The sequence below is a fragment of the Pseudochaenichthys georgianus genome, chromosome 8 (assembly GCF_902827115.2).
Source record: "Pseudochaenichthys georgianus chromosome 8, fPseGeo1.2, whole genome shotgun sequence".
NCBI classification, from domain to species: domain Eukaryota; kingdom Metazoa; phylum Chordata; class Actinopteri; order Perciformes; family Channichthyidae; genus Pseudochaenichthys; species Pseudochaenichthys georgianus.
This window is the reverse complement of record NC_047510.2, coordinates 8,486,395-8,509,800: the sequence shown is the minus strand read 5'-3', so window position 1 is coordinate 8,509,800 and position 23,406 is coordinate 8,486,395. Positions and strand designations below refer to the sequence as shown.

General features: G+C 40.5%; 1 protein-coding gene across 5 annotated transcripts in view; it reads left to right on the top strand.

Moving 5' to 3' along the window:
• LOC117451610 (RNA binding protein fox-1 homolog 3-like) overlaps positions 1–23,406 on the top strand; it is a 480,467-nt gene that overhangs the window by 115,642 nt on the left and 341,419 nt on the right. For all 5 annotated transcript variants that reach the window (XM_071203963.1, XM_071203962.1, XM_071203959.1 and 2 more), the window contains exon 3: positions 12,631–12,726. The gene's annotated coding sequence lies outside the window, so the exon portion shown is untranslated. The remainder of the gene's footprint in view (positions 1–12,630; positions 12,727–23,406) is intronic.

Here is a 23,406-nt window from a genome sequence, read left to right as displayed (position 1 = left end):
AGATTGAAGAGGTGAGTTTGTTGAAGGTGGTGAGGTCAGTGCAGTCTCTGATGGGTTGGGGGAGTGAGTTCCAGAGGGAGGGGGCAGCAACGGAGAAGGCTCTGTCCCCCCAGGTCCGGTGATTGGTGCGGGTGGGGATGGATAGGAGGTTGGCTTCTGATGAGCGGAGGCAGCGGGAGGGGGCGTGGTGGTGCAGCAGGTCTGTGAGGTAGGGGGGGGCCTGATTGTATATCTGCGGGGAGGCTGTGCATATTTTTGATAAATGTTAATAACTTAATGATTTCTCGACCCCTGCACTGAGAAGTCTGCATGTGAAAACTCACTTTGCCTTCACTCTGGACAAAAAACTCTCGCAGCCTGATGAATTTCATGACATTCACAGTCTCCTTCATGTCTGCACGCATTTCCAGCTGCTCAATAATGGAGGACAAAGCTCCATATGAGCCAGCAACATTGCAGTGATGAAAGCATTTGGCTAGTTTTCTTGCTTTTTGCTGCATTTTACATCAAACGGCTGGGATCTCCCGCTAGTCACTGACAGAAAACCACTAAGATAACCCATAAATGACTTTACATACTTTAACATGCTGACTGGGCCTTTCAATTGTCAATTCCATTTCATTAAACTGTTCTTATTTAAAAGCATGAACATGTGCTACATACATGGCTATATTTAACTGATATACTGTGTGTTTACCACAATAATGTAATGGTGAATGCTAATCCAAACATAATATTGTTCAATTGTAATCATCCATGATTGAGAAAAATAACCATTCATTTTATGAATTCAAAAGAAAAAACTTTTCTTGGAATTTCCATCTCAACTGAATTACAATCTAGAATTTGAAGCCATGACTTTGTACATTATTTATCACATCACATTGTTCAAGTTTGAAGTTATTTCGGAGCTATTGAGAACACGATTGCATTCCTTCAGTGCTACAATGGTACAGTAAGAACAGGTAAAATGTGAAAAGAAACGAGGTGAAAGACAGTGAAGTGCAAAGCAGGAATAAGTTGAGGACAAAATGTGCCGTCACACGCGTGAAGCCGGCCTCATTTCATTAAAAACACTTCAAAGCTCTTAAAAAGCGGATTATGATGTCCTACATTATAATTATAATGTGGGTCACTCCCGCTACATCGCCAATTAACAATGTGAGCACTGAAACAATTAGTCGATTACATGACTGACAGTAAATGGTCAAACATTTTCTTAATCAGCATATATTTTCAGTCCCACTTCCTCCTTTCATCTTTCATCTCTGTTTTATATTATTGAAAATGAAATAGGCCCTATTATGCTTTTGGGGTTTTCACTTCCATGTAGTGTGCTATATAGGTTTTCTCTCCAGAGGGAGTTATCACTATGTAACATTTGCACTTCTATTGGCTAACACATTTTACATGATAGACCAAGGGGCGGGACATCTCTAAGCGGTTGACCAATCACAACAGAGCCAGCCAGCTAACCAATCAGAGCAGACTGGGCTCTGGTTTCAGACAGAGGATGAACAGAGGTGCTGCAGCACAGGCAGTATGAGAGAAGTAAAGAGCTTTTTGAACATTAAAGCATGGAGACATGTCACTGTAGAGCAGGGGTGTCAAACTCAATTTCATCGCAAGCCACATTATCAGTATGATTGCACTCAAAGGGCCGGTTGTAACTATATGAATATACATATATAAATATATATATATAAAATAATGTATTATATTACATTATTGCCTCTGAATTGGATTATTATTGAATAGGGTAATACCTTCGTAACTACGTCTGAAAGCAGAAGTCCAGGGCAAATCATTGCAAGTCTCTTCAGTGTGTATGTCACAAAACGAGATGCATTGTGGGACATGTAGTTTATGGGCAACCTGCTTCTGTAAAGTGGCATGTAACCGTATAATAAACGTATTATAATCTTTGCAAGCTCTTGCAGGGCCACATACAATGAAGTCGCGGGCCGTATTTGGCCCCCGGGCCTTGAGTTTGACACCCCTGCTGTAGAGGCATATGAACCTGACACATATCATAAAAGGGCCCCTTTAACACAATGGGATAATTTGAAACATAAAATGATGATATTTCTCAAAATGATTTGTATTAAATAATAACACAGCCATAAAGGTTTGATGCAAATTAGCACAATCTTATGAATTGACGAGGAACAACAAGGGGAAACAATCTAGGTATCTGAACTGCAAAAACATGAGGTTTACATTTTGAATTTCCAAATCAATTATCTTAGCATTACATCAAGCACAGACAATAAAGAGCAATTGCTATCAAAAGTTCAATAAAGATCTTGGACAAACAAATTATATCTAGAAAGTAAACAAAGTAGCAGTGTTGACTTCAAACAATATATTTATGTATTATATCATTTAATATAATACATGTATCTGTGACGGGAACACAAGGCCTCACAACTTCTGGCTCCCATTATAATTCAATAGAGATGTGCTTTAGTGACACCTTGTAAACAACACAAAAGTTCTTCACACGCGAGTGAATAATAATTCCCTCCTTTAAATAGATGCACAGCGTTATGCTTTCTTCCTCAGATATCTGCACGTTTTTAATTAGAATGATCTCCCTTTTCCCCAGCACAGCCTGATCTAATTTCTCCCGTAATTGTTGTTATTTACACAGTAAAGGTTTTTCACGGCTATTTATCGACATTTACTTTCCCAGATCTCTCTGTGTCTGTCGTCGATAATGAGTGGGGGAAATTATTTTTAACACTCAGTCATTATCTGTGTGTTCAAGTAGTCTTCCTTTTAATATGCTAATGCAGCTGATATAATCAGCCTGTAATTGTACAACACTTCAAGTACGACACATTTTGTGGCACTCTCTCCTGAATGAAGAACTCACAGCCACAGTGTGCCGAGCTGCGGTTTAATATACCCACGATCTGTTTATGTTCTCGGGAGACATCGTGGAGGGAGCGCCCGCCATCCGATCCTGCATGGCACCAATCCAAATCACACACAGACTCCTACAGAAATATGTAGGCTGTGTAAAAGCCCTATCGCTGTGTTAGTGAAACCACCACCACCACCACCACCACCACCCACTTCTCCAGCTTCTACCTGGCTTTTTCATTCCTAAAAATCCACCTTTGATTACCACTGATCCTCCCACACTGTTGGTGCATACCTGCATGCTAGTCATGTCATAACATCTTAAATGAACCCCATTGTTTTAACATGCATTAAGCCGAATGATGAAAGAAGTGTTCTCCCCGTGTCCTCCGGGGATGCTCGTGCTTTTTCCGCGGGAGAGGAAGGGATCCTGACTTTGTTTTTCTCCTTCGGCTGTTATTTCCCTGAAGAGAAGAGCCGAGTGAAGGGAGCTATGAGTGATCGACTGTGCCTTTATTCTCCGGGTTTTCGGAGGTATTTGAAGTTATTGAAAGTCTGGGGATGGGTGACAGCTCGGAGATGTCGGCGGCGTGATGCCTATCAGGGCGTCGTTGTTTGTTTGCGTGCGTGCACGTGCGTCCGGCCTCGCGGGTGGTGAGGCAGAGGGCACGCCGCTCCCATGTTCTCCAATACATATTATTCTTGCGGCCAATCATTTCTGCTCACACATGACATCTCTCCCAGATTGATTTCATTCAGCTATAGAGGGCGGCAAGATCAAACAAACGTTGTCTGAAATAGCTACGGCGGCGCGGGGTGCAGGAAGGGGGGGGGGGGGGGGGTCAGGGGGTGGAAAGTTGATGCTTGAAAGATGGAGTGAGGGATGGAGACGGCGAGAGAGAGAATCAGTCATCCAGGCAGCATGGTGCCTGGTATGGCGGTGGAAGGTGTTGCTCTATAAACCCACAATCCTTTTTCACAGCGGCGGCTTTTTTTTTTTTCACGCAGACGTGGTGGCGGGGCCCTTATTCCTTCACGATGCCTCTGAGTACCCATGCAAGGAATAATGGATGCGTAATATGGAACGACAGCTTGCAGAGCACTATCATTAATGTTGTAATTCACTTTTAGTGTTTCTAGTATTGCACTGCAACAGGAGGCACAGATGTCACCTGAATCTGCTCCTTCTAGGAGCCAGAGCACACCCGCTTTTCACCAGCTGTCTTGGAACGCACCATGCCAGCCCCCCGTCGCCCCCAACCCGCCGTGTGGGCAAATATGGCCACCTCTGTGTGTGTGTGTGTGTGTGTGTGTGTGTGTGTGTGTGTGTGTGTGTGTGTGTGTGTGTGTGTGTGTGTGTGTGTGTGTGTGTGTGTGTGTGTGTGTGTGTGTGTGTGTGTGTGTGTGTGTGTGTGTGTGTGTGTGTGTGGCTCATGTAGTCATGCCTTGCTAGCCTTTTGAATACACATCAGGGTTTTTGGTTAGATAGCACTTTATGTTTCGCTCCTAAACTCTTTCTCAGGGTTAGTAGTTTTTGGGTTTGAGGATAATTTATCATTCATACTTGTTCTGATAGCTCTTTCATTCATCACCCCCTTTTTTTACTTCCCTTTTTTTCTCCAGCAGTAAAGTGCATCCATCACTTTGAATGCGAGGATGACAACCACTCTTGGCAAAGCATCATAGAACACACATCAAGTTATAAACTTTTACATATTGGAAAAAAGGAATTATGTTTAGTATGAAATAATAATGTACTTTCTTTGCATCACTCATTTTGATCTCCAAATGCATTCCTTTCAATACCAGCCAAACTAAGCTGAAAGCAAACACTGCACTGCCAGCTGCTCTACGAATTGTATACCGTTTTATATTAACAACTCTATATATTTGATTATAAACTATTAGCCTATGTTATTCAACTATACAAATATGAATATTAATTTGAATGAATTGAAAATTAATTTGTCTTTTTCTATCAATTATAAACATTGTTTTTTCTTTTCTTGAGAAGCTAAATATGTCATGTCTCTTTTTCATGTTAAACATCTTTATTGTTGTTTTTCCTCTTATATTTTGATGTTTTACATTCTTTTTTCTTTATTAACATCTCCCTTGTTGTTATTTGTATGCCTATTATCTGTTGTTTTTCAAATCTTTCCATAATGCATATATTTTTTCATTTTCCTGTTTTTTTTCTATTGAATCACTTTCTGTTATGTTAAAAGCCAGAGGTTTTGATACCAACAATACAAATACATCTTCACCTCTAAATCTGGGGGTTGGGGTACTGGCTGTGTGCTTCTGGTTAAAGTGGATGAGATGCATCGTGTGTTGGAATCAATCAATATAATCCTAGGTAAATAATATCAACATATGAAGCAATGGGGTCGGTTTAAGAAGTATTTTAATTGGGCAAGGCAGTCATTTCTAGCTGTACAGTCTACTTCTGTTGCATTAATGTGTTTTTATTCAGCTGTATGTGTGTGTACGTCCACTATCGCAGCTTCAGTATTTTTAATTACCGTGATACATTTAGAAACATGAAGCCATCTGTCAAATATCTCTTCAAAGTGCAGAGCGTTCTTTTTCTGTGGCAAAATGCTAAACAATAAGTAAATAACGATACACATTTCATGGTAACCATGGCTCTTATTGAAAGGTGTGATTAGCATACTGTTTGTGCTTCACGCCTCGCTGTAGGCCTGTGTGTTATACAGGGACCTATATGGAAATGAGCGTTTGAAAATATAAATCAACAGAAATGTATCCTATTTCTTTAAAAGGGGCACACATGCACTGTGAAGATCATCCTGGCAAAACCACTGAGGGAAATGTCAGAGAGGGAACAGGGAAAAAAAAAAGGTTCAAAGAAAAAATAGCTGACTGACTCTGTAAGTGAAGCTAAGCTCAAAATGAAAAATGTTCATTATATGCCTGTCAAAGTGAAAGGAAGCCATCTCCTCGCGAGCTGCAGTTAAAATGTCGACTTCTCCTTCTCCGAGGGCGAAAAGAGGTAAAAAAGAGGAGAACATGCTGGTGTGTGTGTGTGTGTGTGTGTGTGTGTGTGTGTGTGTGTGTGTGTGTGTGTGTGTGTGTGTGTGTGTGTGTGTGTGTGTGTGCGTGTGTGTGTGTGCATACATGCGTTTCCTGTGTGTGTGAGTGACTGATTTGAGCTTCAGTTCAGACAAGGGCAGGGCTGTTAATGGTGCTGCTCAGTAAAATTACCCTTGCATCCGTTTCTTCATACATTCTACAGTGCTTCATATTGTTCCCTCGTCAGCAGTGTTTGTGTATCACTGTGTGTGTGTGTGTGTGTGTGTGTGTGTGTGTGTGTGTGTGTGTGTGTGTGTGTGTGTGTGTGTGTGTGTGTGTGTGTGTGTGTGTGTGTGTGTGTGTGTGTGTGTGTGTATGTGTGTGTGTGTGTGTGTGTGTGACCTCTACAACAGGGGCTGCCCCCTCTCGTACCCCTGCTTGTCTCTTTGTATGTACCTGCTCATGTTAAGGCTGTAAAATCGCATTTTATTGGAGAGTGCAGCAGAATGTTAGGGCAGACCTCTGCAGCTCACATATGCTGTCCCCGGTGCATCATTACCGACAATTTATATAATCTAATGTTACTTGAATCACTCGCTGTGCCGGCAACATGTGTTTATTTTTAAAACAGCTCTCATTCAACACTCCTGCCACCTTGATGCAAATCCCTGACAAATAAAACAGCAGGGGAGCCGAGCGGCTGACCACGATGTTGCCTTCATGGCCTGACTGCAAATGAGCGGAAGCCTCACCGTTTTGATTTGTTGGATTCTGCGCTCGTGCCAAAGGCTGTTACAATTTTCATAAGGATTGGAGGCCAGCGTGGCCGCACTTAACTACCTGTTATGGATTATGAGCTAACCTTCAACCCCACCATCTTATATCTTAGAACACTGTTTGATGTGGAAATTCTTCTCTCGTTTTTATGAATGTGAGCAGTGGCATGAAAGTACATCTGCTCCGAACACAGTGCAGTATGATATCCCATTAGAAACCTTATCTACTTTTGCAACGTGTTTTTGTCCTTGTACTGTATGTATTGTTGCTAGGGGACATTTGTGGAAACGATCAGAGGTGGAAGAAGCACTCAGATCTGGTACTTGAGTAAAAGTACCAGAATCAGAATACCTTTATTAGTCCCACAGAGGGGACATGTACATTGTTACGGCAGAACAGAGCCAAAGACAGTTGTGTAGGACTACTCTGTTACAAATAAAAGTCCTGCATTGAAAATGTTACTCAAGTTAAAGTACAAAAGTATTACCATAGAAATAGACTTAAAGTACCAAAAGTAGTTGTTGTGCAGATTGGTCCATCTCAGAATAATATATATATGATATGTTTTATAATGATTGATCATTAAAGTGTTCTCAAAGCTGGTAAAGGTGCAGCTAGTTTGAATGACTTTGTATACTGCAGCTTGTGAATTTACTCCAGGTGTAGCTAAAGTCTGATTTAAGAGTTGAGTATAATTAAAATCAAAATTTGAAAAATAACTAAAGGTATTAAATATAGTAGAGGAGTAAATGTAGACTATTTACCTCTGAATTGTTGTGGAGTATAAGTACAATGTAGCAACAAATGAAAAAACTCAAGTAGCTACAAGTATCTCAAATTTGTCTCAACTAAGTGACTTTAAACCACTGGGAAAGATTACATGTAAAGTCTGGTGAAATTCCATGCAAAAGAACAAAGAATGAACATATTCTACTTAGAAGTATTTTCTGTGTATATAAACCACATTTATTTTCTAGGCAAGTGGTCGATTTGTGTCAAAAACGTTTGAAATCCATCACTGAGCCACACTGTTGAACTGGGTGACCTTCATTACTTTGAACACACAATGTTCTTTGATCTCATTCAATCCCATTTACACCGTTCTGAAGCCACATAGACTCACTATAGCATCACATTTGTTTAAATCCGCTGCTGAAAATAGTCCCAACAAATGCACTATTTCCTTTATTTTGTTGTAACTTTAGTTAAAACCTTCAACTAAAGCGGATGAATAGAGTTGCTGCAGCATAGGTACCACATGTTTGAACATTAAAGCGTGCAAACGTGACAGTAGAGGCACAAAATACAAATATGAACCTGAACATTATCAGTCCATTTTGTTATGTTTCCTTCTAAGTCATTGTCTCATGTCAATTGAAGGGACAATGATTAAGTACCTGATAAAGGAATTGCATTTGTTTGTGTTAATTTCTAAAATGCTATCATTTTTATGCAGAGGAACAGAAAGAAAGATCCGAGACTACTTAAAGGTGGGGTAGGTCATTTTGGAGAAACCAGCTTGAGTGCGCTAGAATTTTAAAATACACAACCGGAAAAAATCTGCCACTTCCTCACAGAGCCCCTCCTCCAACACACACGAACGCGCACGCCCCTGCGAGATGGAGTTCATGACTTTATGAGCTGTTCATGAGCACTCATGAAACATTCATGAACAACTCATTATATGTTCACTTGTCATGTTCATGAACCAACATTCTTAAAATGCTCATGAACCATTTTAAAGAGCAGTTCATGACATTTTTATGAACATTGTTCATTCATTTAAAGTTCCCTTTTTTCTCATGACAGACTTTTATGAGCAATTTATGAACTTATCATGATCCAGCCAATCACAAAATTATAATTAAAACCCCAAAAAGTTTGCATGAGCATTTCATGACTATTAGCATTTCATGAATTTTGGATGATTGTGGCAAGTTCAGAATATTTTTGAATATTCATGAGCATTTTATGAACTTTTGATGATCAGTGTGATGATTTTAAAGACCTCTTGAATATTATTAAATATCTACTATTTGAACATTTCTTTATTTTTAAAACTTTCAATCTTAAAACAAAACAATAGTGAATTTGAAACTGAACATTATCTGTATTTATTTTGGTGACATTCATATCATTTTATGGTTTATCTGTACTGTTTGAGAAGCAGTATGAGTAAGTAGCGCCAAGGTGGAACCTTTGGCAGGTGAGCGGTGACATCTGGGTTATCTTAGGGGGGACACTTCCGCCCCCTCCTCAGAAGCAAACCAGACGATCAACCGGATCCTGTGTATAATTATTGCTGATTACTTTTCTGTTTTCTACAGGTCAGTACATGATGAACATGATCGATGTTAACTTGTGTGAATTAGATATGATGTTGGAGATGTTTAGGAGAGTGTGTCAGAAAGTTTTGAGCATGTTTGACATAGTAACGGTATTTTAAAAATACTAAATTGTCGGCAACAATAGATGCCATTTTCGCGGGCTTCAGCCGCGCCTGGGTAAGTGTGACCTGAGCGAAGGCTCGCAGGCAGGTTAGCTGCTGCTCACGGGTAATATGTTTTATTTACCTGAGTGAAGTCTTGCAGGCACATTGCCTTGTTTTTTGTTTATTAACATTGACAGTGTATTTTTGTGATCTCCATAATATCTTATATTTGTTAAAGATAGATATATTGATAGAAAGTATTATTTGATAGCGTTATGTGTTTATATTGAATATGTTGAATTTCTCGTTGAGATACAGTAATTGACTGTGACAGACGGATAACTTAAAGAGCCTGTGACACCATCCCAACAACTGTTGTGCAATGAAATATTGGGCTACTAGTAATCTCGAACCGTCAGTTTAAAAAAGAAAAAGCGATACCGTTTCGTTAAATATCAATAATTTCGAACATCGCGGGGAAATTCCTTCACTCATTTTGAAGTTTTGGGGGAAGCCGGAAGTGACGTCAATGCGGGAACGCTTCGAGAGCCAAACACGGACAAAGTGTGTTGTGTCATGCGTAGAAATGGTGAATTACTGAGTTTAGGCACGTTAATAACGTTTTAATGAAGTTGACTACAGTATATTCATATTTGTCAGTGCTTTCATGTCAATTCGGCGACATAAACATAAATGATCGTGGTGAAGATGATGATTACATTAGGATTAAAAATCGGGAGTGAGAGCTGCTGAATTTCCTCCCGTCGGATGTGATATAAAAACAAATCGATTATTTTTGTGGTTATAAACTCAAGTGGATGAAACTACATTTATTAGTGCTTTCATGTCAATTCGGCGAACATATGATACATTAAATGATGAGTGAGGATGATGATTAAAAATCGTTTGTTTGAGCCGGTCTGCATTTACTGATGAGAAAACAAACCGATGCTTTTTGTAGTTGTAGTACACCAACAACATGGATTAAACGTGTGGTTTTTTACCACAATGTTGGGGAAATTAATGGATAAAATGCACGGATTATTATTATTATTCCCACTCCGATCGGGACACTAGGTCCACCGTTTCCCCGCAGCGAGGCTCCCCCCGTTGACAGTTTACGTGGGCTGGGTGCAGTGGCGTACTGGCCATCGGGACGAATCCCGATGGGCCAGTACCGAAGTGGGCCGGTCGGATAAGTAACTAGCACATCCCCCATAGGCGGCGCGTGAGGCTCAAGTTTGAGAAGGCTAAATAACTTATTTTACCTGACGCTGCCCGCCTCCGGCGTCTATAGAAAAGAGATCCACTCAGTGTGCGGAGTTTAAATCTCTCAAGTCATATTACAGGATAAAGAAAATACAGTTTAAACTGCCGTATGCAGAGAAGACGCCGACGTGTCGCACTTATCATTCATATTACATCATCAATCAGATCATCGATCATATAATATCATAATATATCATTTTTCCTTATCTGAGTCAGCTTCTCCAGCCTCATCTGACCGTGCAACACTCACAGTGTCACAGACTGTATGCAGAAGTATTATTTAACACATTATGTTGACGAAACACTCGAGACAAATGTAATTAAAGTCAGATCCACTCGTGTCTTAGACGTGAACGCGCTCTCAGCTGGAGAGAGAAACCCTGGCTTGATTTACCGAGTTGATAACCAGCGTCGTAGGACCGCTTAGCGAGATCTCGTTTGTTAGTTTGTTGTTAGTTTGTTTGTTACTCAAACATATCCAGGGTCTGTTGAACTGGCTTCGTAGTACAGGGCACAGGTGTCTAGCAGCGCTAATGTCAAAGACACATACATTATACATTATATTTGTATTTTACATCCCCCGCTCCCCCCGTTGACAATTTACTAGCGGTACCGAAGTGGGCCGGTCGAGAGTCCCGGGATGATTTTTAGTCCCAGTCCCACTGGCTACATGACCATATGATCGCCCATATTGACGCACCTCATTCCTAAACTTCTAACAGATACAACATAAACCGATCCTTCAGCCTCATATGAGCTCTCAGACACGTTCAACATTAACCTGTCATCGCTGTCTGAGCTTGCTGCTGTGTGCGCCGTCGTGCGTTTACATCTGACTGTATATATAAAGGTTTACATGCAGAAACTGGGATCCTGGACGGTGCAGCTGGAGCGCTGTGCCCGCAATGACGTCACCCATCATTTGGCGGGACTTGAAGAATCCGCGAGAAGATCCAGAAAATTGTCAACATTGAAGGCAGATTAATGGTTATCAAATTACAAATATCCAAAATCAGTTCAGTAACGGTTTTCAAGGGGACCATATTTACTCAAATTGATGGGTTTGGATGATGGGGGAAAACCGTGTCACAGGCTCTTTAAATGGAGAAATGTGATGTTTGTAAAGTACAGCTATTTGAATGTAACTGTGTACTTTGAATTTTGAATAAGAAGCAATCCAGATGATCAACTGGATCCTGTGTATAATTATTGCTTCTGCACTTTTCTGTTTTCTACAGAAATCATTTATTGTTGCTGTGGTACCCAAGCTTTTGGGACCCGTAACACATTTTTTTGTGCAGCTGAGTATCAAGAACTGTGCTTCAAATAGTGATAGGATTAATTGTAGTGCTCCACCTGTATACATGTATGTTTGTATGTTAATTTGAGTAAAGTTCCATTGTGATTGACATAATTGTTGACCCACAGTCAATGGTTCATGAACAGTTCATGTACATGAACAGTTCATGTACATGAACAGTTCATGTACATGAACAGTTCATGAACAGTTCATAGCCAGCCATTGAATTATATTCAGTGACTGGGTATGAACTGTTCATGAAGTTGTTATGAACAGTTCTTGATATGTTCTTGGTTGACAACTGAATATCCCTACACACTCACTGAAAACTCCATTTCATGAATTGTTCATGAACCTGCCTAAAACCATATTCCATGAATTGTTCATGAACCATTCCAGCACAGGAGTTCCATGAGTAGTTCATGAACTGCCCTAGTGCCATTTAATGTTCATGACAATTTCATGAACTGTTTATGAGCTGTTTATGAGCTGTTCATGAATATGGTTCACTGATATTCCATGAACTTTTCATGACAAGTTCATGAACAGTTCACTATCATCTCACTGGACCAATGAGGGCACGAGATAAGTTTGTGCACAGATGGAAGGCTGACAGGCAGGTAGGCCATCCAGTTACTTTAGCCGGGCCAGCTCAGATGATTGGTCGTGCTTTTTACAGCGCTACGGCTTCCACAGACGACATTTTATCGATTTTTTGTCAAAGCACTTAAGATATTCATTGCTATCGGGATGTTAAGAGCATTCCATGGAATATAACAAAAAGTGTATCTCGAGCCGATTTCTCAAACTTACCTACCCCACCTTTAATATAACTTGTACCGGTTGTAAAAGTTTTACTGAGACTGCAATAGTAATATAGGCTATTGCCTGGTAAAATAACCAATATGGAGTGACACATACAGTAACCATCTGTCACTTCTCCCTGCAGGAAGTGATTGGCACAGTGTGGCGTTGACACTGGACTTCGCTCTCAGAATCTACAACAAGTGCTTCTCCTCTTCCAAACTCCTCCAGCCTCTGACAGGTAGGAAGACTCACTCTCACACACGACTGATGGATAATGATATACCTTTTCATATTGTAGCTGTGAGCCTAAGGGGGGGGGGGGATGGAGAGGATTCTCACTCTGGGTTACAGCTTCCCAAACTTTAGGACAAATGTTCATTCCTACTGGGTAACTAGCAACATGGCAGAGAGCAAAGTCATACGCACATCATTCAACAAAGATGGCCATTTTATATACAACTCTCACGATAGATACAACCCTACAGTTTTTTTTAAAACACAACACAACATATCCCTTACCCCTAACCTTAATACACAGTGGTTTTAGAGGGCGAAGTAATCGCAGGACAATACTACGATGTAAATCTAACTGTCAGTGTTGGCAGAGTTAGCCTGTTTCATAATTGTAAGTGTTTGGTCTGTATATTTGACATGGCTAGGTTGGCTAAGTTATCTAGCTAGCTTACAGCAGATCTGCAGTAATATTGGTCATGTGATCACATTTTAAAATAAGTCCATACAACTTACATTGTAGGTACGTTTCCAGTAAACGTGATAGTTGGTTGATAGTTACAATCCTCAGACATCAACAAGAGCTCCCATCTCAGCTGTGTGCATCACTTTTTACTTTCCCCGTTTCCGTTATGTTTGGAGCTTCTTGCAGCTTTTTTTCTTTACAGCGTTTTGCATTTGCAGTGTTTCGTTAATGCTGTGCATGTTTTGTCAAGTCGGTGAAGATGTTTCATTGTAAGCATGTGTTTTCGCTCATTTGTGTTTTGTATTTGCATCATTTTTGAAACGGCGGCGCTTAATGGAACGGTTTTGGTCCGTTGTAGTCCTGTCGGCGACCGTACGACACCTTCAATAGACCCACTGACCAACAACAATAACAAGGGGGGGAAATCCGTAGCACACATTTTTGTACTTATAACATTCAGGATTGAATGAAACGATGCATACAAACTATTATTTTTGCGTATAAAGAGTAAGGAAACTCATTTTCTAGGGTTGAGATGACCTAAAAGTAACATTAACATAATAACATAAAGATACTTTTTCAGCATGCTGCTTCTGCACTGTCTCATTATTTAGCTCATCTTCTCATTAAAAGATGTCTCAGCAGGTCTCTAAATGCCATATTGACTTAAGTTACAAATCAGTGGACAACAAAGAAATACCATTTTTCTTCTTTTGCCATTTTGTGTAATGAGCCACTGTTTCCGTGTCCCTACGCACGGTGTGGAAAATGCTTTCTTCTTGTCAGCTTGTGCTCTATAAAAGGCATCAGGACAGACTCATTGGAATGATAATCTGGTATGCACTTATATCTCGAAGCATGTCAGAATTGCATCAAAGCCGCTGTTGTAATTTTCTTTTCAAGGGCAACTTGAAAGAGGAGTCGGGGAAGAAAGTGGCATTAGTTCCGTGTTTTCTCCTTCAAGGAAGCCGGTTGAAAAGTAACCCAGCGTTTTGTGATGGGTGTGGGGGGGTAGGATGATTCAGCAGGAAGCCAACAGCCCATGTGACTGATTCACATTTAAACAAACAAAATGATGGCTGCTCCAGGGAGCTCTGCAGAGGAATGGAAAGCAGTCCCAGATTTCACAGCAGCAAACGCCTTTTTATTTAACTCTTCCTCTCCGTTTTCGCTTCCGCTATGGCTCCCTGTAGCATTGTGCACACATAACAGCGCCTACTGATTGGGCTTATTTGAAGCACGTACCCTGACACAAAAATAAAGAAGAGCAGATTTTTACCCGTGTCACAACGGGATTGAATGTGGTTCTCCAGAAGAGGAGGGTCTGAGCGGATTATATGGCTCAGTGGGCGCTGTATTGTGTGGGGAGTGGATACAGCAGGTACCCACCGAATCCCAGCCAAGAGACAGGCACAGTGTTGCTAGAGATAATGTTGCCTCCCAGCAATTAAACTCTGGAGATTTTGGAGTGGTTTAGGAGGAAGCTTGTTCAATTATCCCATGGCTTCTTTCCCCTTTTCTCTCTCTGCCTGTTTCTAGATGTAAACCTATAAGGGTAAGTCATTTGCCTTCGATACTCTGCTGCTTAATTGAATCCTCCCCTGTTGGATTATTGCATCTTTTTCAGTCACACATAAAATGCACACAAATAGAAAGGAAAGGAAAACTGCACCTCACTTTTTTGAGGTAAATTGACAATACAAATGCCAAAAGCTGCCAGTTGATGGCAGCTTTGAATTAGAAACAAGCTATTGAAGCTAAAATAACCATATGAATGTAATGCTTTCTATTAGGAAGCCAGTCAGTAAAAGGGTAACTCATTTCTTAGTTTATTTGCTTTGGTCTGAAGAATATGTTAGAAAATGAATCTTAATGAGAATTCAACGGCTGTATTAATATTCATAAACATTGCATAGACTTGTTTAGGATCCTCATTACTGAGACAAACATTAATAGGCAGTAAAGTGTGCCTTCTTTATGCATCATTTGATTGTTTTATATAATGTGTTTGTCAGCAGTTGATGTAATCCTTGAGTAAACTCAAATGTGTGTGCATATAACGCCTACATATGTTTGTTGTGTATTTTAGATCAACTTACATGTATTTCCTTACATAAACAATTCAACATTTCCTCAAAAAGGTTAATTATTCTCTGTAAAATGTCTCAGCTTTTGCCCTTTACCAGTTATTCCCTTTGCTTTCCACTATGCACATACCTGTAGTTTCTAATGGATTGTTATTTCATTTTTTGAACATCCTTTTATTAGTTCACACACACACACACACACACACACACACACACACACACACACACACACACACACACACACACACACACACACACACTAAAACTAGGTCCTGGTTGCTTTTGTAAGAATAGAACAAACCTAGTACCATATGAGTCTCATTTGTCGACATTATTTCTCTTGCTTTTAATTGTGTCTACAATTTGTTTATTGTTTACTGCGCTGTACCACAAATGGCCCCCTGGGGACATACAAAGTGTAAAGTATCCAAGGGTGACTCAATAAACAACCATGGCTTTAAGTCTTGAGGATAATAACTTTTAATGAAAGGATCTAAATGATTCTGTTATATATGGGACATGCGCATGATGCATTCAAGTAGCACAACTTTCCCTGAAACTTCCACTTTGTCTTCATTTTGCCTTTCGGATCACCCTCCATAAAACTCCTGTCTTGGGTTCATGGGGTGCTGCTCACTAACTTTGACCATTGTCCTCTTCCTCTGGCAAACACACCGCCTATTTCAAAAGGTGGAAGTCCGTGGCATTCCTTTTGAAAAAAAACACCCACTCATTTATTTCTACATGTGACACCGCACTTCCTAACACCCTTGGGACTTCAGTGTCCGAATTCCAGGTCGGTTCCCAGCCTCTTTTCCATTCCCGTACACACAAATACTCACACCCCAAGGTAACTGTGGGTAGTCGAGCCCCAAAGCTTCGTTGTCCAGGACAAATTGGTAGCAAGCGGCTCATTTACTCGGAGCCGTCATGAATGGACTGTGCCGTGACTGTGTAAACAAGTGCAAAGACTCCCAAGGGCATTCCTGCATAAATAATGACTCCAAGAGATGTTTCCCATTTGTACCACTCACTGGTTGCAGCCATGGGTCAGCTAGTCTCCTCTGTGGGGAGTCTTCAGTAAACAACATGCGCCGTGTCCATTAACCACTGTGGAAAGTTTACCTGGTCACAGGTGCAGGGGCCGCTCTACGAGGCTGGGGGGTGTCTGGAGTTTTTGTTGACTTCTTTCTTCTCCTGATTGGCTTTTTGTTTTTGGAGACTAACTTGCCAGCTCTCTGCTTTGGTGTGAACTATAGTTGTAGCTAAAGCCAGGTTTTGGTGGGTAAGTCAAAGTCAACTTTATTTTCAATCTTTCAGTTTGTGTACTGAGTAGGGATGTTAAGATTCACCGATTCACATCGGTGCACCGGCATACACGTTCAAGATGCGAGTGCACCGGTTGAAAGAGTGCACATTGGCTACAGTTTGGGTTGAAGTTGCGATGCATCGATTGTAGCGTCTTTGCATCGGTAAATAAATGGTTCATTCATATAATATCCCCTCATCCTGTCAGCACTCCGCAGAGACGATCTTTGATCCGCACAACGGAGGCCGAGAGTCTCAGATATCAACACACATGGAAGTCGAGGAGGAATAGAAACACAGCGCACCTAGGAATTAGTTAGACATATGAGTTAAATCACTCAGTGAGGTGTTCTGTCATAGAGATGGTGTTTAGTGTACAGCAGCATGTGACGGCCAATAACAGTTTAAATGTCTTCCTTACTGTAAGCAGTTATGAAATACCCATTTGTGAAGGTTATTTGTTTTCTTTATTGTTCATATAGAAACCAGTGCTTTCTGCTCACTGGTGAGTTAGCCTATGGATGAGTGTTAAGCACATCAGGCTGGCAGCTGCATGGGCATGGCACTATGGTAGTTGTTAATCATGGGCAATGCATCCTTACATTGTTTATCTGTGAGGTGTTATACAATTGCACTTTACTCTGGAGAGTTTTTTAAGTTAAGAAAAGAAACTAGTAGAGAGAACCAAATATGTAAAGCACTTTTTTGTTAATTTATGATTTGCTGCATATAAGGAATAAAACAAATCCTCTGTCGTACCATATTGAAGTATCATTCATTTTGCATACTGTTGAATCAAATCATATCTAACTGTATCACAACAGGGGTGAATCGTATCGTATTGCATCGCCTGGTGTTTCAAATGTATCGTTAATGTATCGTATCGTGGCAACGTATCGAGATGCGCATCGCAACGGCCTGAGGGATGGAGATGCACATCCCTACAGACAGAGAGATCAAACTACCATTTCCCACAATACAAACGTATATACACACATACACAAACATACACATTTATACACATGCAAGGCAAAACAAATGTTATCAGAAACCTAATCCGAGTATACAAATGTAAAAGTAATTTAATGCAAATAAATACAAGAGAAAATACATATCAATAAGATGTTTTTACTTAAAGGTGGGGTAGGTAAGTTTGACAAACCGGCTCGAGATCGCTAGAATTTGAAAATACACAACCGGAGAAAATCTGCCACTTCCTTACATAGCCCCTCCTCCAACACACACAAACACGCACATGACCAATGAGGGCACGAGATAAGTGTGTGCCCCGATGGAAGGCTGACGGGCAGGTAGGCCAGCCGTAATACTGTAAAAAGTATTACGGCTTCTACAGATGACATTTTGTTATGTATTTTTTGTCAAAGCACTTAAGATATTCATTGCTATCGGGATGTTAAGAGCATTCCATGGAATATAACAAAAAGTGTATCTCGAGCTGGTTTCTGAAATGTACCTACCCCACCTTTAAGTGTTGTATGTAACACGACAGAACAATGTGACCTTATGTTACGTCCCCACTAAGGTCTAGGGGACCTGGAGACAATAACATACAACCAATAAAAATGAGGGAGTCAGCGTAACAGTTTACAAAAGGTTTATTTTGTAAACCCAGAACCGAACAGACATACTGTATAACTGAAACACTCTGTTGGTGAGGAGGAGGAGTCATTAGCCGCGTTCACACTGCGGTACTTTTCCCACAAAGGTTCATGCGAACTCTTTAGTTCTCATGAACTAAGTACAGATCGCGTTCACACCAGAAAAAGTCCCTGGGGGTGGATTAGGCAAATGAAGCCGCTGACGTCACTTCTTCTTCTGCTGCTTTGGGTTTACTGGCAGGCCGCAAACCACTTCACGGCGTATACTGCCGCCCAAAGTCCCCGGCCGGAAGTCCCCGGAGTTGGGGAAGGCTTCAGTAGAAGCTGCTGGGACTCCCAGCAGCTTCTACTGAAGCCTTCCGAGTAAATCGCCAGAACGCCGACACCTCCTCATCTCCACCGCTCCCATGTTTTATTTTGTGTTGCCATAAGTTAGTCTCTCTGCGTTTCTGCGCTGGGCTAATGCTAATAATGCTAATGCGAGGATAATAAAATGGCGGCTTCACAAAACTTTTTGGGAGTTTTACGGGGCGTGGTGTGCACTCCGCCCAGCCAATCAGGAATATAGCTCTTTTCTCAAAAAACAGCCGCTCGAAAGTCCCTGCTTTCTAGCAGGGACTTTCGAGGGGATTAAAAGGTTCGCATGAACTACTTTTAGTACCGGCTCTTTTTGGTGTGAACGCGAGCATGAACTAAGTTCGCATGAACCTTTGTGGGAAAAGTACCGCAGTGTGAACGCGGCTAAAGGATTGTGCCAAACAAAAGAAACACGCATAACAAAACCAGGCCTATCTCTACATCTATCCTTTGAAACCAAAACTCGAACAAAAACCCTGACTAACTAAACTACAAAGAAGTTGACAAAACAATATACAGGGGTGGCAACAATCTGCTAACCTAGTGTGTCTAAACATTAGTTAGCTACGTGGTGAGAAATGTACAGGGTACCCCAGACTTACCCAACTCCTCCACCTCTCAACACACACACTTTCAAAAAGGTCAGACAATACAAAGAGAATGAGTTGCTAAACACTGCAGGCTCCTTCATCAGCAACAGGCCCAGAGTGAGAGAGCGAGAAGACTTCCTGGGTGCCTCCTTTATGGTCGGCCCTGGCTGCTGATAGGCCAGCTGAGGGTGAGAGGATCCAATCAGCCATCAGACTCAGGTGCACAGGCAGATACCGATCAGCTGCTGATCAGCTGTGCAGAAGACAGGGAGAAGAGAGAAACACAGGAGGGAAGGAAAACCACACAAGTACAGCCTGCCTGGCACGTAACAACTTAGAAAAGAAGAAACCAAGATATTTAGGATCAATAATGTGTCCTCTGGTCAGTCAGAGATTTATTTAAAAAAACAAAACAGAAATACAATCTGAGTTATCAGAAAATGCTTTTACTTTAATACACAGTTCGGTTCACACACACTATTTTATGGTCACCTACTGAATTAAAAAAAGAACAAATGAAAGAAAGAAAGTGAAAAGAAAGAAAGCAGATTCAGTTGGCGTATCGATTCACACCTAAAGTATTAGCCTACATACCAGTACAGGTTACAGAGAATACATTCAATCTGATCCTTTTAAAACTAACACAACATGCTCTTTGTTATTGTAGTAACATCAAGATCTTGCGTATAAATGTAACAGTTATCATATTCCATCTTTTGCATACAGTTATCTTTTTTTGTATCTTTAACGAAATCCGGTGATATTTACTACTGTAGGTTAATCCCCAAGTCTGACAATCTTACTTCATTGGAATATTGTAATTGGTTGTTCACATTGCACAGCTTGAATCTAAAGGCCTCAACAGTAGTTATTTTGTTATGAGAACATTTGATGGATTGTGTTTTGTTATCTTGACATAGTGGATAGTTTGATGGGGAGTCAGAGCGCATCACATCGTTGGCCTGTCTCCACAAAGAGCAATAGTTGAGTTCAAGCAGTGGTGGAAGAATGACTTAAGTAACATAAATACAAGAGTCAAATACCCTGTTGCCATAGAAGCCTGACATTCAAAATGTTAAAGTAAAAGTACAGAAGTGATATACTCAATTTGTACTCAAAGTGCCACAGGTAAAATAAATGAATATGCAGAATGGCATAATAGTACATAATAATTCAGTATTTGACTTACGTTTTGGAATAAAAGTATATACTAGCAAATTAACCTCTAACTAGTTACCATAACCCTGACTGTTACGAGCAGTGCTGGGAGAAGTACTCAGATCTTGTACTTAAGTACAAGTACCAAGTGAAGGAATACTATTTTAAGTAAAAGTCATGCATTCAAAATGTTACTAAATTGTACTTAACTACATTACTCTAGTAAATGCCCTTAGTAGCCTAACTTTACACCACTGGTTACGAGTACACAATACAAGCTACAACATTATTTTCCAAATTGTAGTGTAGTAGAAGTATAAAGTTGCATCAGATGATATATTTGGGTAAATTAACGTATTACGTAAGTTATTAATTAGTCTTGATGATGAACTGTGAGAAATTCCTGCTATTGTTGGATAATTTCAGACTCGTTCTTAAAAGGTTTTCTCCCAGGAGAATCAAACAGCAGTTGTTGGGTCCCCTGAAAGTCCACTTCTCTTGTTTTATTCTCACCTCCACAAATGAGCCAGCCTGAAGAATTCAGCAGTGAGTTTGATGAAGTTGCTCCAAACACTGTGTGAATGCACCGGAGGTCGACATTACAGGAGGGAGTAGTGTGGCTGTAAGCAGCTCTTGCTCGCTCTTTTTCTCTTGTGAGCTATTTAAGGTTCACACTTGCTACTACTGAGATACTACTTACTGAGATCTCTGTTTCCATGACTAAACTGTTTGAGGACCTGCTTTTACTCCTTTTGGAGACATTGTAGAAAGTAGAGTGTTTTTTCCTTTGGGAATCCAGCTGTTTAATAGGGCTGCTGCAATTGTCTTTTTTTACATTTTAAGTTTTCAAATCTAGCCTTAAATGTCAGTGATGCTTTACGACATCTAACCCCCAGAAAAGGCCTCAAGCTAAATGCTCACTTTGAATGGAGTGATTGTCAGCTCTCAATTTCATAACCATCTTTCTATATAAGTTATTTTATTGTTATTTATTAAGTCATTTAGTACATATTTAAAAAAAATCCATAATATTAGTAAATATGTTTCTGAAATCCTAAATGCCAACACATTGTTGTTAAGCTAGAAATGTACATTTTTGAAATAATAATATATATATAATTGTTTTGTTTACTTTTAGACTTTACAACACCAGCGTAATTAGAAGTATTTGGATCATAATAGTCGAGCACAATTCTAAGCAGCCACTACTAGAATGTCCTTCTACTAATGATGTATTACTAATAACATGAATGTAGCCTCCTGTGTACCTGACACGGTGCACCCACCGTGGCTTTAAACCTCATAAAAGGACATGCACAAATCAAACAGAAACATGTAGTCATATAAGTAGAATATTAATGTTATGGTCATATTTAAAGTGGCCCTATTATGCTTGTTGCGTTTATACCTCTCCTGTAGTGCGTTAAATAGTGTGTTAAACTCCTTTGTTTACCTCCATAACATAGTGGCCTCACAATGTAACACTTGCACTTCTATTGGCTTGCGCTCCAACACATTGTACGTGATAGGCTAAAGGGCGGGACATCTCTAAGCAGTTGACCAATCAAAAAAGAGCCAATCAGCTAACCAATCAGAGCAAAGAGGTGCTTCAGCACAGGCAGCATGAGAAAAATAAAGATGAAAGCATGGAGACACAGAATACAAATATAAACCTGGAAATGAGCAAAATATGTCATCTTTAATCATTAAAAAACTGTACAGCCCTACAGTTTAACACAGAGTAAGGTACTGTATATTAACTGAATGTCTAATAATATCTATCAGTTCATGTTTTTCTTGTTTCATATTCATTTAAAAAAAAAAAAAAAAAGTTTTCTAGATAAGTGTCCATCTGACAGTTGTCATGAGTGTTGCCGTTGAGATGTTCCATTCTGATCCAAATTGCTGGACCGACTGACAGCCACACAACAGTGGCTATACACTGCCGCTGAACTGCACTCCTCCTCTTCCTCTTCACTTTGCTCTGGAAGCAGCGGTGCGCTGACCTGATATAATCTGCAGCTCCAACAGCATTATGTTCTTTTAACTGTTTGCTGCTGCACGTCCAGCTGCCGGGAACTCTACAGTCAGCTGTGTGTGTTTTTAGACGGCCACCCAAGCTGCAAGCAGCACTCCAAAATGGTGTTTCATAATTGTTTGGCATATAGGTTTCTGCTCTGAGCGTGGGTTTAAGGGAGAATAGAAAGCAAGAGGATGCGTCAGTGGGAAGAAATAAAATGGAAGACAAAACAACACCCACTCCTCATTAGCTTAAACATTGCGTGCATCCGTCATCTTAGAAAATAACATTTGAAGAAGGAGAAAAAAAAAGAAAAGAAAGCGGAAGCCCACATCTATTGCTCCACAACATGGGATGTAGATATGATACAAATCTCCACGCTTAGACTCTGCCATCTGTTCATCTTGGAGAAGAGCAGGCCGTCGCAACACTTTTTTCTCCCCTCCCTCAGAAACCATCAAGCTCTCTCAGAAGGCAGACAGCTTGACAAAGTGACACGCCTGCATGCCAACCCTGCGTGTTTTCTTCTTCCCTCCTCTTCATTCAGAATGTACACATAGTTTGCATATCTAAATCCAGTTTGATAGCATACGCACAATACAATGTGACATAATACAATTTGAGCCCCATGTGAGAATGGAATTATCTTTGTGGTGATTGTCAGCGCCGTGTTACAGTAATCACTTTCTTCCATGAGCGAGGACGTGACTCACTCACAACTTGACCTGCCGTCATTATTGATTCACTCCGACGGCATTTATGCATTTTGCTCCATATTTTGTTTTCCTTCAGGTAAATTAGAAATGAATTTGGAAATGGAATAAATAAAGGAATGATGAAAAAGCGAGTAATCCCCATGCAAATTGGAACAAGGAGTAAATCCCACTGGCAGTGGATCCCCCCACTGTTCCTATCTCTGCTTCTCTGTGTGGATGCTTCAGAGGAAGTGGTCGATGTTCACAGCGAAGACACAGGCTTCTTCTCTGTCATCTCCACAGCCAGACACACACCATGGTGGTCTAATTGTTACAGGATGTTTTCCAGGTCCCCAGAGGAAGGTCACACAACATGAGTCCGACAAA